This window comes from Alligator sinensis, unplaced genomic scaffold (genome assembly GCF_000455745.1).
Source record: "Alligator sinensis unplaced genomic scaffold, ASM45574v1 scaffold743_1, whole genome shotgun sequence".
In the NCBI taxonomy this organism is placed as follows: domain Eukaryota; kingdom Metazoa; phylum Chordata; order Crocodylia; family Alligatoridae; genus Alligator; species Alligator sinensis.
In genome coordinates, this window is record NW_005842512.1 from 442,555 (window position 1) to 461,180 (window position 18,626).

The following is an 18,626-nucleotide window of genomic DNA, read 5'->3' on the forward strand; positions in this document are numbered from 1 at the left end:
GATCCAATAAATGACTTAAGTACAATGTGGATCCAAACATGAGCAAATGTGTGGGTTAAACCCTGACCGCATTTGTCAGCAGAGTGAATATGGAAACCCCACCCAATGTGGTATATATTCCGCTGCCCTGATCACACACTGGGGGCTGCCAACGTTTTTCTCCAATGTACTCGTTTCTTCAAAAGGATGGTGTCAGGCCTTGAAAGGTCTGATTGTGATCTGAGCTACATGGAATATGTGTGCCAGCCCTGCACATCAGAAAATAATTAGCTACCAGTTGATTTTATGAGTATACAGCAGTGCATGCCCTTGCATCTGTTTAAGCACAAACAGGTTGGGTGAGAGCCAGCCCACTATGTCATTCAGAAATCACTCAGAACCAAGGAGCCTCACATAGTTATGCTTGCTGAGTTCAGCACCATGTGGTGCAAACACAACCAGTATTCAACTGACCCTTGAGAGAATCTCTTAAAGGTACAGCTCCCCACACTCCTAACCTCCTCTATGGTGGGTGCTTATCACAGAAATCAATATTATTACTGTTATTTATATTGTATGGCACACAGGAGCTCTGGTCATGAGCCAAGACCATCTTGTGCTAGGTGCTGTACAAGCCATTCTTGAATAATTTTTCTTCCCACTTCTATAAAATCTCCTTGTACTTCCTGATCCCTTGAAGGTACCTCCAGCTGGTTGCAAATACCTGAAATCTTATCATAAACCTTTTAATCCAGAGCATTTGTGATAGCTCAGAAGGTATCTTCCTATAAAGCCTTCAGTGACCCAGGAGATATCAAGGGTATCATTGTGGGGGTGGGGGAGGAGGAGAAGCAGGAAGTACATCTCTATTTTTTAAAGGTCACAAAAATTTGCTTGTGTGTTGACTGCTTTTTGCAGCCCAGTTAGTAGGGACATTCTGTGCAGAGAGCTGTGCTTTAACTCCTTTCAGCTTGCCTTGTAAACTCCCCCTCTTGGCATTAGAACCGATAGGCTGGTAATGAAATACATGGCAGCTGTGCTGTCGGGCCAACAAGGTCACTTTTAATTCGTAGCCTTGTCTGTGGTTCTGTGGGGAAAACACAATTATGAAATCTCTTGGGAAATGTCTGTCTCACTGTGGCTAGACTCATTGCTAGTAGTATTTATATAGCATCTTTTTACCAAGGGGGGGGAAGGGAAGAAATGCTTTTACTTGCTTTTACGTGCAAAGGAGATAAGTAACTGATCCTAATGCATTTCATTTATAATGCCACTCTTTAATGTCTCTTAATTTGGGCAAAAAATAGGAGAACTAATGACAGTCCCACTAAATGAATAAAATCTGAGCTACTTCAGCTTTAGTGAATAATTTGTCTTCAACTTGATTTACTAACATCCTGGCTGACAAGGCTTCCTATTCTGTGCATTCATTTTGTACTTAGAAAGGGATTGTTTATAATTTACAGTTTAAGTCTGAGTGCTATTATTTCACACTGTCAAAAAGCATCTGTTACACTAGATAGCTCTTCGTATGTCAGCGCCACAGAAATAAAGCACACCAGCAACGTTAGCAGCTAGTGTTATGAGTACCATAAGCTGCTCAACAGTTGCATGTAATTCTTTCTGAAAGGCTAACCAGGAAAGTGGCATAACAAACAGGAAACACGGTGGCTTCGTTTACTGTGGCATCCTGTTGTCCCTTTGGAGGCCTTTCATACTACAGATGAGATGGGTGATCCAGTCACAGCCCTGTGCTCCCCTGACTGGCTAAACCTGAGTTAAAAATTGTAGTGTGCACTTGGTCTAGCAATGAACCCATAACCTGGTTAAAGCCAAATGCATTCTAGAGTTTTAACCCAATTACAGGAATCAGGTTAGGTTCTATCTCTGCTGTTGCTATAAGTGGGTTATAATTAGGTTCCATGACATAATTATAGCCATAGTACAGACAAGGCCTAAATCAGCTTCAGGTGTGATTGTGTTAGCCTGGACAGATTGTTTAAAAGCATTTAAAAGCAGGCCTGAACACGCTTTGGTTTTGCTTATATAGATGGGCTCAAACCCCGCCCTGAATAGGTTTAGAAGTCCATGCTACAACTCTCAAGAGTGCCGCACAGCACCTTTAAGAGAGTTGTTATACCTGGAGTATGGAAACACTAGTTCCATCAACATAGCACAGACCACACTGCCTTCTGATGACAGTTACAGGACATGATGACTATTCTTTCTATCCTGGCTGGCCTTGCAGCACAGTCAGTTGTTAAGTAGCTTTGCAGTATCTCTGCTTTGCAGATGGTGGGACTGAGGCACAGAGAGGAGAAAGGCCTGGTTTTCAAAAGGCCCGAACACTGCCGGTTCCATTGATTTCACTGAGCTTCTGGGTGCTCAGAATTTAAAGAAATCAGGCCCTAAGTAACTTGTCTAAGACCACACAGTTAGTCCATGGCAGACAGTGGGTGATGTACTTTTTCCAGGTATTCATATACACACACATACAAGTAGGAGATTTAAGGGAACATGAAGAAATTCCTTTAAATGTCATAACATTTAAATAAGGAATAATTTCACACTGTGAATTACATCAAGCATTTATTGTTCCATTCTACCTGCCATTCCCTTTGATCTATTTTAAGTCAGTGTGAACTTCGTTAACATCCAGATTCCAGAATCCCCCTGTCCCTTCTCCTGCCGCCCAAGAAATGTGTTCTTTTGACTTGGACTTGCATCTTGAGAAACCTATTTCTTTTGTGGTACTAAAATGCCAAGATTTTAATGGAATGCTTTATTAGCTGTCCAAATACTTCTAGCCAATAATAAGCAAAGTTCAACTCACTAGTTTTAATCGCAAAAACATCACATCTGTTTTCCCTGCATGTGTTGAAGAACCATGCAGTTCTTAAGAAGATTAAAGCTATAAATTCTAACGTTATGTAGGCCAGTGCTTTATAGTCTGACTCTGACTGAGTTACTTTGTGAAAGTATTACTTTGTGTGAATTTGCAAGACCAGTGATAACGATCAAGTGTGTATGTTGTTTTCTTTTTAAGTCTTCCATTTGTAGAACCGTGAATATGATGTTCTTTCCCCCCTCCTGCAGCTTTTCCTTATTTTACTGTTAAGTAGCAAATTATATCATTTTCATTATCAGCACAGCACACAAAACCATCTGTTACTCAAAGACATCAGGATCGTTGGTACACCACAATCAGAAGCAGCAGCTGTAAATCTTGTGCGCCTATACTTTCTAAATGGAGAAAAGGTTTTACAAATGCAAGTAAGTAAACTCAATTTGTAAAAGTAGCCACAATGTGGGAGTTCAATATATGGCATTTAAGTGTGTGTTTTACATCCCAAAAGTGCTAGGTTCAAGTCCCATAGATACAGTTTCATACATATGATTCAATCATTTCACTGGGTGCCAAGTATCTTGTACAAAAAGTTGTATCTATTACTTTTCCAAAGGTTAAAGGCCAAATACTGCCATCATTTATACTGTCATAAAACCAGAGGAGCTCCATTGACTTAATTTGGACTTTTGAGTGCTCAGCAACACTGAAAAATCACATTCAACCATCCAATGTTTAAAACTCTTTAGACAAAGACATTTATCATTGTTTTGTGAAAATGGTCACAAACATATTGGCAAATATATAGTTTAGGATTATGAGTAAAAGCATTTAAGTAGGTAGTGTACATTTGCAGCATTGTGCTACATAAGACTGCAGGTACATGGATATTTTTAATTAAAGCAGAGTCATTTTCATTACTCCATTGTGCTGTTGTGTAACAGGTGACACTTCTTTCTGTTATGGAGAGCTGATTGAAGGAAAAGTACATATTCAAAGGCATGTTCTCTAAGATCCCTGTCCCATGTATCCAACAGAACAACTTAGGTTTGGGTGTGGTGATCCTGACCTTGTAGTCTTTTGCCTTTTCAAGTTTGCTTTACTTGTTGTGTCTGCCCAGTTTCAGACAGGAGGAAAATCTAAAGAGCCTGTATTTGTTTTCCATGTACTTTAAGATATGCTTCTATTGTGTAACACTATACAGTATGCAGGATAAAACACCCTGCTTATAAAGTAGTAATAGTAGTAGGCATCTGTCTGTCTCGCGAGACAATAGTATTATGCTGAGTGAGACATCAACTTGCTGAACATAATCCTTACTTGAAAGATAAAGTATTATAGCATAGTTTAAAGGTCTGTCATTGTTTCCATCTCAAATTCCTATTTTTAAGGGTTTACTACCAAGCTGTAACAAATTGCAGGAAACTTGGCACTTGCATTCTCAGCCTATGAGCAAATCCCTTTAGCAACGTAAAATTAATTAATTAATATTAATGACGTGTCTTTCCAGCATACAAAGTAAAGGAGGTATTTTTTCCTGAAACAAAAGATGAAGATTATGAAGAATATTAATGTGCTAAGTTTCTGTATACAAATACGAAGTACATGGAAACAAGCCAGAAATAGTGTTGCTAAATGACGGAGATTACTATCTAGTGGGCATTGCTGAAAGAGGGTGAGCTAATTCTCGTAACAGGAATATCAATAGAGATGGGGTATTAATCAATATGTAGGGGAGAGAAAGAGGCTGGAGGAGGGAGTGCTGTATATCAAAAGTATTTATAATGCCAGCAAGCTATGCTTTGACAATGCAGAGTGGTAAGGGTGAAATTTTTTGTGTAAGAATAAAAGCCATGAAACAAAGGACAGAGTCAGCACCAGCTCCAGAGGACTCAGATCAGAGAGGAAAAAGAATAAAAAAAAACACTGGACCAATTCTCATGGTAGTTGAGTTACAGGCTGCATGTGAAGGAATTTTAACTGCCAGTAAATAGGAGACACAAGGAATACTCATTGTAAAGATAGTATTGAAATAAGACCCTTTATTTTTTAATCCAAATAGTAGAGAATTTGACTGAAAGAGATTCCATATTGGATCATCCTTCTACTAACAGAGCATGTGAGAATAAGGAATCTCAGACCTGCTAGGTATAGATAGGCTACTTGAATTCAGTTTGGTGTTCACAGACTGCACCAGTATAGGCAGAGTAGGTTTCTGGAAAGCAAATTACAGGAAATTAAGTAGTCCAAGGTAGATGACACAATTCAAGGAAGCAGTGCATTTTGCTGGAATGTTAGAAGGCAGGAGGTATCCTAAAACACACCCGAAGTAAGGAATAACAAAGCAGAATTCCTCTGAAGAATAACGAAAGGTCTCCTACTGGAGGAGATTCCCCCCCCTTCCTGCCCCACCACCAAATTGTGATCCAAACTGAAATGGCTTTAAAAAAAAGGCAGCTGGTATTCAACTTTGGACAGGTCTAACTCCTACCTCATGTTGTATCTCAACTGATTGGTCTAGAAAATGCAAATCTGAGTTTCAAGGAGGAACTGTATAAAGGGGCATATCATATGATGCTGCAGAGGTATGGATGGGAAAGGGATTCATTTTAGGGAAAAAAAACCCCAGACCTCTGTTAATTGAGTGGATAAGCTATTTGAGCAGAAAACTGTCTTTTTCCTTATGTGTTTTATTCATTTCTGGGAAAAAAAACCCCAGACCTCTGTTAATTGAGTGGATAAGCTATTTGAGCAGAAAACTGTCTTTTTCCTTATGTGTTTGTATAGTACCTAGAAAACTGGGTCCCTGGTCCCTCATGGGTGCCTTCAGGATCTCCCACAGTATTAAAGTAAATGATAAGTATGTGGGGTACTATGCATAATATGAGCAAAAGGACAACTTTCCTTAGAGGACTGGCTACATTGTGCATTGCTGCATTCCATGTTGTGCTTCCAGACTGCAAATATTACAGGAGATTCTCCCCTATTCATAAGATTTATACCCTGTTCAAAATAGTATATAAACATCAGGCCATGGCTTCTGTATTATTAGAGTTTTGCAGGAACTCTGCAGAATTTATCCGCTTTGCACTGATTCATATCGAGGTAGAAAGCACCAGATGCACTCCTGGATACGTCATGCAGAGTGGACAGAGTGACAAGGGTGGGGGGCAGATTTGGGGGTGCCTGGCTAGAGTGTAAACCATGCAGCAATTTCCGTGCAGTTGATAAGCTCCGTGCAAATCCTTCCCACAAGCATTGCTGAGTGTATTTGGGACAGCAAACAGTAGTACACAGTTGCTCATCTGTGTTCTCCCTCTCTAGACCAATGATGTATGTAGACTGCAACTAAATTATGCACGTTCTTATTCAGCAGGGGAACATATGGGTATAAGAATTTAGAGGAACTACGAATGATATATGATATGGGGTATATAAACAATAAATTTTGCCACATAAACATAATTGCTTCTGTTCTTACAGAACTGGAAAAAATAAATGAAGAGAATATAGGGGATTTAAATCTCTGACTATTAAAGAAGCATTAGATAGGATGTTTTATGAAATCGTACTTGAAAAATCTCTTAACTGTCTTGAATGAGAAAACTGTCACATTGATGGAAAAACTGTCTGAAGGGCAGTAATTAAAGGAAAGGTAATGACAAACAGCAAGGAATTATAGAGAGAGGAGGTATCTTGCTGGATACTGCAGGGATTGTAGGTAGGCCTTTATTTAGCATCCTCATTAGTGATATGGAGAGGGATTGAACAGCATGTAAATGAAACATGCAGATGATATGAAATGGCAAGACTGGAAACAGGATTGAAGGTACAGAAATACCAATATATAGGCAGTGGAATAACAAGGCTGGGGAGGAGTGACCAGGGCACCAGCCCCCTAGGCAGGGGTGACACATAGGGGGTGCACGTGGGTGCATGTGTACGCTGCTGGCAGCGTCTGCAGGCAGTCCGCGATCCTCGCTAGATGCCACCGCTGTTGCTGGCAGCATCTATGGGTAATTGCCAACCCCTGGTTGGTGCTCACCACCCCACCCCACCACCACTGACAGCGCCAGCAGTGTCTGTGGGAGCTCCCTTGCTTACTGCCGCCACACTCTGACCACTGTTGCTGCACTCCTGCTGCCACTGTGCCTCCCCAGTCGTGGGGGGCACGTGTCGTTCATGTCCCCAGGTGCCAACTTTGGGGTAAGGGGGGGACTACAAAATAGCAACCGCTGCTGCTACTCCTCTCCTGACTGCTGTGCCACTGCTGGTCATCTGGCTAGGACTACTGCCCCATATGCCACTGCTGGCTAGGTCACAGAACTGTTCAGATATGCCATTGTACAAGGGGCCCTGAGGCGATAGAATCATAGACAGAAAATAATAGCACATAGTTCAATCTGATGTTGTGTGATTAATACATGTGGAGGACAGTAACCTGAAATAGATATTTGGTGAGAAGGAGGAAGCTGGAGGGCCATCTTGATATAAGAGACCCAGGCATGATGGTGGAGAGGAAGCTTGACACAAATTTACAAGTTATAGGGCAGTGCCAAAAGCCATATTTTGAGCTGTGCAAGCAGAAACATCATGTCACAAATTAGAGCCGTGACAGTTCCTCTTTATGCAGTAACTGCGTTCTCTTCTCGGCGTACTCTTATTGACTGAGAAATACTGACAAATGGGGAAGTGTTCACAGAATAGCTGTAAGAAAGTGACTGCATTGAGGCTGAGCTTAGCTTGGCTAAACAACATGTGACACTGGAATGCAAGCGTACAAATGTCTGAAGATTGAAAGTACCAAGGTCCTGATTCAGCAAAATCCTTAGCACATGTCTAACTTTAAATACATGACTCATAACAATAAAAAGAATGGGGCAACTCTCACGCTTAGAATTAAGTGTGTGTTTGAATACTGTGCTGAACAGGGGCCAAAGAAGGGGGAGAAATTAATGTACTATGAGGGAGTTTACCTAGGAGAAACAGCATGGAGCTTAGAAAGAAAAAATTCAAGCTGAAAACTGGGGAGACATCTTATGACTTGGGATATATAAAACTAGATTGGACCTAAAACTCCTGGATTCCTATGAAAAATTGACTGGTATGGCATATGAGTTGGGCAGATTCTTAGTTTTTGTTTGTATATATGTTGAGCAATATATAAACAATTACAATTGGATAGAGCTAGACTTTTAAGTTAAAAATATGATGCTTCTCTCTTGACACATGAAATTGTTCCTCGCTATCTTCTGTTAAACTATGAGGAAATCGCTGAAGGTCTGTAGTTATATGTTGAGAGCCTGTTACTGGAAGAGCAATAATACTGATATAGCACATTGCAGATATTGGTCTCACTGCTTCTTTGTGAGATAAGCAGGTAAATATTACTATTCCTGTTCTGCAGGGAAGGACATTAAGGGGCAAGGCCAAAGCCCACAAAGTGGAACAGAACGGGTCAGGACTAGAATTCAAACTCTGGTGTAGAGAAGCAGAGATCCTTTGTGAGAAGGAGGGGAAAATGAGCTATGACACCAATTTTAATCTATATAATATTTTAAGAGGTAAAATGGGTGGAGGGTAAACAGAAACCCCAAACTGTTTATCTAAAGCACTGAATACAATCTCAGCTGGGTTTGGGTAAAGAATTGTGCAGTGGACCCTTGATGAGACACTGTGGGTGCCTCTACATGTGCAGTGCGGCTGCTGCTCTGATGCGCTGTAATTACAACATGTTGGAGCAGACTCAATTAATCAAGTCTGCTGGAGTATTGCAATTACCGTGCTCCAACAGACTCACCATCACACGTATCAGCGTCCCTGCACTGGAAAATGGTGGCAGGAGCACTTTAACTAAAGGTCATTTGACAAGCTTTAGTTAAAGCGCCCCCGCCACCATTTTTCAGTGCAGGGACACTGATACATGAGACGCTCTGGGCACTTTAAATAGAGCAGCTCTCAGAGCCGCTCTAATTAAAGCACCCCCCTCTGTCCCCCACACACAGAGTCCTGGAGCACGTGTATAAATGCCCTTTAACACTGTGAGGTTGCTTCTTTTCCCATGCCAGACTGTCACGGCTGCCACCAGGAGGGGTGCCCGTGCTACATCCAACTCACTGTGAAAGAGCAGTGGTTGCTAGCTGGACCTTCCATGTGAGAGCTCTGAGACTCTGGAACTTGCTTCTTCCAGAGGCTCTGAAAGAGCCCAAATCTGGTGTCAGCCTTGGCCTGCTGCAAAGGACACCTCTGTTTGATAGTATTTGGGCAGAAAGGCAACAGAAACTATATTTCCCATAATGGTGAATGCATTTCTGTAGGTGTGTTCAGCTACCTGGCTGAGTTTCTGTGAAAATTATTGCTCTAATGGTGCTTATGTTAATTAGAAGTTAGGATGCCCACAGTCTTGGAAAGGCACCTTGTGTTATTTCAAGTTAAATAAATACATAAATAAAATAAATATCCTATGATAAGGATAAGCGTGGAAGCACATCAGAAATAACCCAAAAGGTACAGGTGGGGAAATATCACTGAATAAGAGGGTGGGAAGAGGAGGTTGCCATGAGATTCCCTAATACAACAGGGGAGCAATACCTGCCTTGAGACCATTCTTAGGTTGCCAGTCTGCTAACCAACAGGGAATGAAAAGGGAAGGATGGGGCATATTGATGCTATTTGTACTGTAACAGCTTTGAGTAGTTCCAATCTCTATTCAGAACTTGTCTACACAAAAGTTATTCTGGAATAACATTTCTGTTTTAAATTCATGCCCTGTCTTATTCTGGAATAACTTTCATGTGTAGACAAGCCCTTAGATTTTGCAGAGTTCCAGACTGGGTCTGTTTTCCTTACAGTTTTATTGCTTTATTGTGATTCTCTGTCTCTTTTTTTCAGTGCTGCTTATTTCCCTAGATTCTCTGTCTCTTTTTTTCAGTGCTGCTTGTTCTCCTACAACCCAGGTGAGTTTACAACGATTTAGGAATTTCACCCAGAACACAGGGAAAAAATGAAAGTAATAATAATCACCCCTCCCCCAACCTCTAATGGAAGGGAGTAATAGATGAGTGGGTTGGAATTCTTGGTCAAATTCTGACAGTTTTGCCCGGTTGGGGTAAAACTCATGTTTTCTAAGTACTAGATTTGTTCAGAAGGTAAATGGTCCATTTAAAAAAAAATGGTTCTGATTACTAAAACACGTCTAGCATTTACGAGACAGATCGTCACAAGCTTTAGGAACTATGCTGCATTCTGCACTAATACAACACTTTAAAGAAGGAGTTATTTCCCAATCCTAAACTTTTACGTGCTAGATGCTAATATAATCTATCTAGACTGTTTCGCCTGTAAGAAACAGAAAAAAGGCAAGGCAGTTTTCAGATAAAAGCCTCTGTGTGCATGCCAAGCAGGGTGCAACTTAAGGGGAAGGTGCTGCATATCCCACGCACCCTGAACTCTTAACTAAAACCAATGGGTGCTGAGGAGCCCTGGCACTTCCCTGGGAGTGATTAATGCCTTGCACTTCTCAAAAAATCCTATTTGTAAATGTAAGTGAATGTTAATCCTTGTTAAAGGCGATGGCTTGACAACCTTGGAAACTAAGTATTTCCTAGCGAACAGGTCATGCAGGCTCCCCGACTCTGTCTTGTCAACATGCTTTAATTCTGTTATGGAGGGATGAAAACATAGTTTAGTTTCCGTTAATTCCTTGGCCTTTGCTGAGGATGCCAACAGTGCAAGTTGTGTTAGGTGGATACTTTTCCATCAAGAGCTGAATAAGACCATCTGTTCATCTCACAGAAGACAGTCATCAGCTAGTAACATCATGCCACTGCTCACTAAGGGATTGATCCCCCAAATGCCAAGCCCTTAGACAAGAGAGACAAAGGAAAAGAGCTGTTATTTGACATCTCTCCTTCCTCCCAGGACTATTTGCCACATCTACAATTGAACATGCAGATCTCAGATCACCCTCCTGAGTCATTGAGGGACTCACCAGTGACTTCCCTATTCACTGGAAGATGCATCATCCTCATATTGAGGGATTGCCACTGAAGACAGCTAAGCTCCTTCTGAGAGATAATGGGTAACTCAATTCCCATTGATTTCAAAGGGGGTTGAAGAGACTCAGCACTTGGCTGCACCAGGAGCCAGGGCTGAATTTGAATTGGAAGTTGAAGTTGAAAGGCTCCCCAGGTACACTGCCTTTACTAGAAGCTGATTACACCCATCCCCTCTCAGGAGGTACTCACTACTTTTCATAGATTCAACCATAGCTGTTAAGGCCAGAAGAGATCACTATGACCCTCTCTTGTGACCTCCTGTCAAGTACTGGCCATATTACCTTACTCAGCAATTCCTGAATCAACCACAGTGACTTGTACAAGAACTAAAGTCTCTTCCTGAATACATCTTCTCACGATCTGAAGACTTTAAAGGATGGAGAATCTACCAAACTGGTCCAGAGAGATTGCTCTCACTGCTTAAAAAAATGCAACTTATTTCCAATCTGAATTTCTTCTAGCTTCAATTTAGGACCTGCAAAGCAGCCATTTTTAAAGAAAAAAACCTATATCATAGCTTCTTTTTAAAACCAAGAGAATAGAGGGAAACCTTTTTGGACCTAACTGTTCCATCATGCATGATATGGAGAATGACTCACTGTCCAGGGACTTTAACTACCCCTCAGAGTAGGAGAAGATAAAGAAAGAATTGTAGCCTTAACTTTTAATTTGCTTGTTAGCCTGGCTCTTGACTTCAGTGAGGTTTTGCCTGTGGTGGACTTCAGGATTTAAACCATAGATTTTTCTTTTTCAGTAGTAGTGTAGTACTACATACTGGCATTTACTTACTGCTTCATGAATGCTATGTTCTCATTTCACTAGATGTTAATTTCCGTTAGATGTTCTTGCCTTTAAAGAGACAGTATTGGTTCAGTGACTCTCAATTAAATATTCTACCATCTGAAAAGCATTAGAGCTCTAGAGAGCTAATCATCAATAGCTAAATTATAACAGGGGAAACATTCGATCTGAAGCTTAAGCACAAAAATAGTTAAAGAAGTTAATCATATTTTGTGGTGCTCGCACAAACGGCATTTCAAGTACAATAATTTATTTTAAATATGTTATTGTTTAGGGGATGTGCGTTTTTAGCTTTCCTGGAAGAAAACTTTACCTTAATTAGCCAACTCTAATCCAAATTATGATTTCTGATTTGTTAAAGATGCTAAAATAACATAAATAACTGCATATGTCTGTGCACTAACAAAAAAAGTTGCTATAACAAAAATTATCTGAATGCACGCAGGATAAAAATAAGCAGGAGGTGGATTGGACAGTCGGCACATTATGAGTTGGAATAAAAACATCTTAGTTAAGCCAAAAACATGGCAACCAATATTTTCTGTTATAAAAATATTTTAGATGAATTTTGTTTTTAGAAAGCTGTCTGAAATGGAAATGAGTAGTAGGATTTGTCTATCTGCAAGTCAATAATAATACCTGAAGCACAACACAAGACCTGCTGTAAAACACTGCCAATAAAGCTTTGCTGTTATTAAACATCCACTTTGCCACTGAGTAAGAATTTTTATATGTTTATGCTCTTTCACACTAGCCTCCACCTTGACAATGCCTGTCATCTGAAGCAAATTGTGTGACAGCTCTTGCTGAAGTGGATTACTACTGTCCACTAGAGGCTGTAATGAGACCAGCAATGTCATTTTATGACAGACCTAAGAGGTAGAACTACAATAATCTATTTAATTTTAAAATTAAAGAGGTGCTGTGTGCGCTGAATAATCAACAGTCACCTTTTCCTGATGGAACTGAAATGAATTCTGCATTTTTTAATGTTGAAAATTATACTTAAAAAGTCCAGCCTTGTTGTACCTTTCATTCTCCCATTTATCATAATGATTATTTCATGTGTAATACACATACTATAGATGACATTACAATGAGTGTGTTGACCCAGGATGTCTTGTGGGCATTGTGCGTCCTGCATGTCAGATTGATTAATATCCTTTGGTCATGAATTAATTCAGAAGGGAGTCATATCAGCTGCAGCATTTCACTGGTAGTAACTAAAACACTTAACGTGCTCTAGTCTGTATTGGTTATTATACCACACTCAGCACTGGACTGCCTTCCAGCAAAGCATAAAGCAATGTGCCTAACATCTGTATCATGTCCCCCGTCCCTGCCCCCTCCCCTCCACTCCCCAAGCAAGAATAGTGTGGGATAGAGTGTTTTGTTTTGGAATAATTTTTATTATTATATAGTTTATGCTCATATACATGGGCACATGTTTCTCTAGATTCATGTTAGGAGACAAAGTCAAACTGAGTTGAAGATAGTGAGGTTTGTGATGGTTCTTAGTTCCTGGTGGGAGTTCATTCTACTGTTTTGAGCTAGCCCCAGAGAAGGATCTGTCTCCCGCCCAAATGAGTTTTATTCTTATTGCAGGAAATTCCATTTTGCCAGAGGAGGTCTTCATCCTGGTTACTGTGTATGCTTATTTTCTGAAACAAATGACTCCTCCCCTCATAGGGCTTAGTCCTGCATGCCTTGTTTTGTCAAATCTCCCAGTTTAAATCAATAGGACACCTTACCTAACCAAAGGCTAAAAGGATTGGGCCCTGTGCCTCCCTTCTTTGGAAAAGGTCACGTTATGTGCCCCAGCTCTTCAGTATTAATCAGGTCTCTTGTCTTCAATGGCAAGTTGGATCTGTGCTCTGAGGCAAAGTTCCTGGATGTTGTGGAATCTAAAACCTTTGCTGTAGCTTTTCTAAAAGTAATTTCTGTAATCAAATATAAAAATCCAGTAGATGAAGCAGGCTGTGTTGTTTTGTTTATTCTAAAATGTCTGCATGTTTTTGGTTCCTGATCTGCCAAAGGGTTTTGTGCTGACACCATATATTTGTCCCTTACTCTGTGCTAGAAGAAGCTGGAAGAGTAGCAATTAATTAAAGTAGAACTAGGTGGAGTTTTTTGCCCATATGGAGGCAGTTTGGGTTTGTAGCAACTCCAAAAATTGCGTGTCAACTTTAGGACTGTCAATTAATCACAGTTAACTTAAGTGATTAATGGAAAAACAAATTAATGCATTAATTTTTTCAATTGTGTTAATCGCACACATCATTTTGACCAGTGGAGTGGACCAGCGCCAGACCAGCTGGGACCCACGTGCACAGCCCTGTCCCCGGCCCACTCCAAACCTGCTCCAGACACACCTGCCCACGCTGAGCAGTGGCAGCAGTAGCAGTGGCCAGGCAGAAGCTGCTAGCTGGCATGGAAGAAAATGCCCCTCCTCCTCATCACTGCTGGGGCCTTCTTGCTGCAGCCACCCAGAGCCCACACCTGGGCTGCCCTGCAGCTCCTCTCTGCTGCCATCACTGCCACCTCCGGGCTGCCCAGTGGTGGCAATGCAGAGAAGGCACAGGGCAATCCAAGTGTGGGCTTCAGGCAGCTGCAGCAAGAAGGGCTCAGCAGCAGTGATGGGAAGGGGCCTCTTTTCCTCCTTGCTGAGCAGCAGCTTCTGCCAGGCTGTTGCTGCTGCTCAATGTGGGCAGGTGAATCTGGAGCAGGCATGAGGCAGGCCAGGGATGGGGCTGTTTGCACAGGTTCTGGCTGGTCCACTCCAGCTGGGGAGAGTCTGGAGCAGACACGGTCTGGGCCAGGGTTGAGGCTGGGGCTGTGCGCTGTTGGTGGTGGCACGGAGGAACCACCCGCAGGGTACGCAGGCTTGGGTGGTGAGGAGGTACTGGCTGTTGTTTAACTGTGCGATTAATTGCGACTATTTTTTTTAATCTTGCAATTAATTGCGATGATTTTTTAAAATCATTTGTCAGCCCTAGTCAAATTGTTTGTAAACCCAGGAACTCCATGCTGCATCTGTTTATATTCAGTTTTACATTTTTAAAGGGTTCTTCTTAACTGAGGTCTAGAACTATAGATAAAGCTTACATTTTGAAAAACATTATTCCATGGCAAAGTATGGCAAACTTCACAGCCAGAGAATGGAACAATGAGCAGTGTTAATCTGTTGCAAAGGGGAAAGTTGTCCAAAGCTTGCTTCAGCATGAATGTGGCTTCTCTTTCTCCATATGTGCCACACCTGTTGGCAAGGCGGACATCTCCAAAGGAAGAGATTCCTTTCTACTGAGGTAACTCTCTGAAGTACAGAAGTAACAAGGTGACGGGGAGAGAATGCAGTGTGTGTTGAGCTGAACCCAGATTAAGGTGTTGCATTGTCACTAGCACTTTTACGTGGTTTTCAGTAATTCACCTTCTCGCCCTTTCTTTGATTACATTAATTAAACTTGCATAAGCTGGGAGAGGATGCTATTGAGGTCTGCATTGCTGCTGCAGATTGGCTACCCTGTGATGCTGAGTTGCATGTCTCCAAATGCCTGGGCTTGTTTCTGTCCCCAAAGCACTCAGAAAGCAGAGAATGCCATCCTTTTGTGCAGACCTTAACTAAAGGTTTAGATGTTGCAACAATAAAAGAACCTAATTCTTCATAAGCCTATACTAGATTGTTGTTTCCTATAGGTCAAAACCTTGGCAGCTTACAAAATTGTTTACATTTGCTCTTTAGTGAGTAATATATTTCTAAGTTATAGAAATGCTTCACTGACACCTGAGGGGCATCTAAACTAAAAAAGTGCCATTTGAGATCCTGCATTGGTGTGAGTGACCTGGTGCAAGTAGTGACAGTACAGAATGGCCACACGAGTCATCCTGTTTGGAGGAAATGCAGTACGTTCGGTCCAAATTAGAACCTCTTTTAAGTGTTGCCAAGGGTTATGAGGCATTGTACATATGCTACAATGTTCAGCACATCTCTCCTTAGAGCAGGTGTCATGATGTCTATGGCATACATAGGGCATTTGTGCGTGTTCCCATTGTGGTTACTTTTGCCTCAGAAGATGCTTGTGCATAATAAAGAACAAGGGTTACTCTGTGCTGTGTCCTCTCACTTGCTAATGCTGTGGCAGTCAAGAGCTTCTTCTGGACTCACTGCCAGGCCCTACCAGGACCTAGTAGGTTAGTAGGTAATACAACAAGCATGGCCAGCATTGGGCTTTGGTGCTTTAGGAGGAACAGCACTTGATTTTATGATGTGCTTTCACTTCCCCAGTACCCTCTTCAGTTTCAATTTTGTTCTCCCCTTTTTTTGGCTACTAAGATAATGGTTTGTTCTCTTCTGTGTTGTCTTCTAGGAAACTGGAGCCAGTCCAGAGGTCTCTGAGACAGGACATTTTCTTGGACTCTTTCTTGCCTCCAAGGGTGTCACTCTCCTGTCACCCTGACCTTCTGTAATGGAGCCGCTGAGACCCAAGGTCCTCCTCCAGGGGAACACAGGACAGTAACCAGTGGAAGCTGAACTACAATGGAGAAGTAAGTCATTTTTCCCCAAGGCAATAATTGGGACTGTCTTAGCCTCAGAGCAGGTATAATCAAGGCGGTGACACCTAAACAGACCTGTGCACTGTTGACACAGAGTACTACACTTGCACATACCTGGAATAAATTAGGGCAGCCTGTGTATGACACATGGCAGACTGGGGAGGACTCAGGCAGCACAGTGGCAGATAGGACAGGAAGCAATGCAGCAGATGGGGCAGGCAGCAGAAAAAGCAACAGATCCAGCAGAAGCCCAGGGCAGAAAGCAGAGCAGCAGATAGATCAGAGAAAGGAGATCAGAGTGCCCTTTGGGGAGGGTTTGGGGCTAATTTGTGACATGCTTGCCAAAAAAGACTGGACTCCACTGTATTAGGGTGTCCAGAGGGCCATTAGTATCCATATTTACCTAGTCTGACTAGGCCTTTCTTGAGGTTTAATGATGGACATGAGTAAAAGTCATCAAAGCCTTGATCAGGGAGCAAGTACCATGGGCAGAAACAAAGTAGACCCTGCTAATAGGATTGGCCCCCGTACAAAGCATGTTAAGCAGGATTTCCTAGGAGAAGAGAGGCAGGCTTTGGCTTCTGCTTCCTTAGGGCATCCCTCTGTCAGGCACCTTCAGGCAGGCACCTATCTCACAGGCCTGGGGGGTGGGGAGTCAGGGGGGAGGAATCCCAGCCTAGGTGAGACCAGCTGATCTCCACCATGTCCAGGAGGGATGGTGGCCAGGACAAAGCAGCTTCCCCAAGGCAGCCTCTAGCTAGCCACAGGAATCCTGGACATCCTCAGAGACCCCTGGGGTTGGGAGTGAGTAGGATGGTCCGGCTCCACAGGACGAGCACCTTGGAGATCAAACCAGATCGCTGGCCAGACACAGGCCCCTTGAGCATGTATATATATTTAAAGAAATTTGTCATGTTCCAAGCCAAATCAAGTCCAAATCCGTGAGTCAGTCCAGAACCATAAGTGGCCCTACAACCAGCAAACGTCCCCTACCCATACCAGGAACATCAGATGTTTCCAACATCTTTTGGCAGGCATCCAACTTGGGGATGCCTGAGTTTCACTTGCCCTCAGGCATATGGCTGCAGGAGCAAGCTAGGGAGGAGCCTCCCCTTTCCATGAAATGGACTTAAAGCCCAAACACCTTGGCAGGTACTAAACCACACCAGAAGAGCGCTTATCCTCCGGACGCTCAAGGAAAACTGTCTTCAGGGACTCAGATACATGGTGGTTCTCCTGCCAGGTAAGTATTGACAGGGTTGTATAGAAGCAGGATGTGGGCTGCCGTGGTTCCCCTGCTTTACCTGTGGCAGGGTCGGGGTTAGGTCTCTGTTGAGTCCTGGTTGGATGTAGACTTCTGCAGAGTTTAGATGAGGGCTGTAGGGATGGTTTGGCTAGGGCTGACAGTGCATCCGGCAGCGGGTCGGACCCGATGACCTCTGGAGGTCTTTTCCAGCCTGACTTCCCTCTGATTTCTACCAGACACCCACAAGGCGCTTCCGTCTCCGTGCATCCCTAACCCAAGGCCAGCGAGCAGGGCTGGCCTGGCAGAGGCCGGAGGAGCCCTGCAAAGGGTTAAGGCCGGCTTGGCCCGGCTCCGCTGTGCGTATGCTGTAATCTGTGTGGCTCTCTTTGGCCGCCTGCCAAAGTGTTGCCTTGCCTCCACCTCCTCCTCCCTCCCCTCCCCTCCTCCCTCTCTGCCTTGTGCATGAAGTCGGATCCTTGAGCTGTTGCAGAGGCAGCCAACTGCTCCATATTTGGCTTCGCTTACACACTGACATACCGGGGAGCGGAGCAGCCTCGTACCGCAGACATCCCTGCATCTACTACGGCGCTGGGGGCAGCCGGGACCCGCGTGTCACTCACTCGCTCCCGCCGCGGGGGAAGGAAGGAAGGAAGGAGCCCGGAGGAGCCAGCCCCGCTGCAGCACCCCCGCGCCCGGCCCGGCCCGGCTGGGTGCTGCTGCCTTCCCGCGCCCCTCCTCCAGTGACACTTTACAGTAAGTGGCTTTTTATTTCTCCTCTGCTTTTACCTCCCCCTCCCCCTTCCTCCTTCCCTGCAGCTGGAAAAAAAGAACGGCGGGGAGGGATCTTCTACCCTGTCCCTTCCTTGCTCTTGGGCACAAGGGCTTTGTGATCCCCTGGGAGTGTGTGTGGGGGATCATTGCACCCCCCCCTTGCTGTGCATGCAAGGGTTGGGGGGGGAGGGAAGGGATCTCCTACGCTGTCCCTCGCCCCCTCCCCTGCTCTTGGGCACAAGGGCTTTGTGGGAGCACGCACTGCACCCCGTCTGCTAGGGGGGGAAGGGGTCCTACCCTGTCCCTCCTGCACCCAGGCTCCTGCCCCTTCCCCTGCATGCCAGCTCGTGGGCACAAGGGCTTTGTGATCCCCTGC

The 18,626-nt window shown here is 43.5% G+C and overlaps 1 protein-coding gene and 1 long non-coding RNA gene across 9 annotated transcripts in view; one reads left to right on the forward strand and one right to left on the reverse strand.

Moving 5' to 3' along the window:
- Nucleotides 1-10,467: 10,467 nt before the first annotated feature.
- Nucleotides 10,468-18,151, reverse strand: LOC112551568. The gene is made up of 3 exons (XR_003095871.1): nt 18,017-18,151; nt 11,671-11,730; nt 10,468-10,686 (listed from the first exon to the last, which is right to left on the reverse strand). It is a non-coding gene; the product is annotated as an uncharacterized LOC112551568 (long non-coding RNA).
- Nucleotides 17,908-18,626, forward strand: part of ATXN1 (ataxin 1) — a 272,506-nt gene continuing 271,787 nt past the window's right edge. For all 8 annotated transcript variants that reach the window (XR_003095869.1, XR_001358650.2, XM_025213217.1 and 5 more), the window contains exon 1: nt 17,908-18,232. The gene's annotated coding sequence lies outside the window, so the exon portion shown is untranslated. The remainder of the gene's footprint in view (nt 18,233-18,626) is intronic.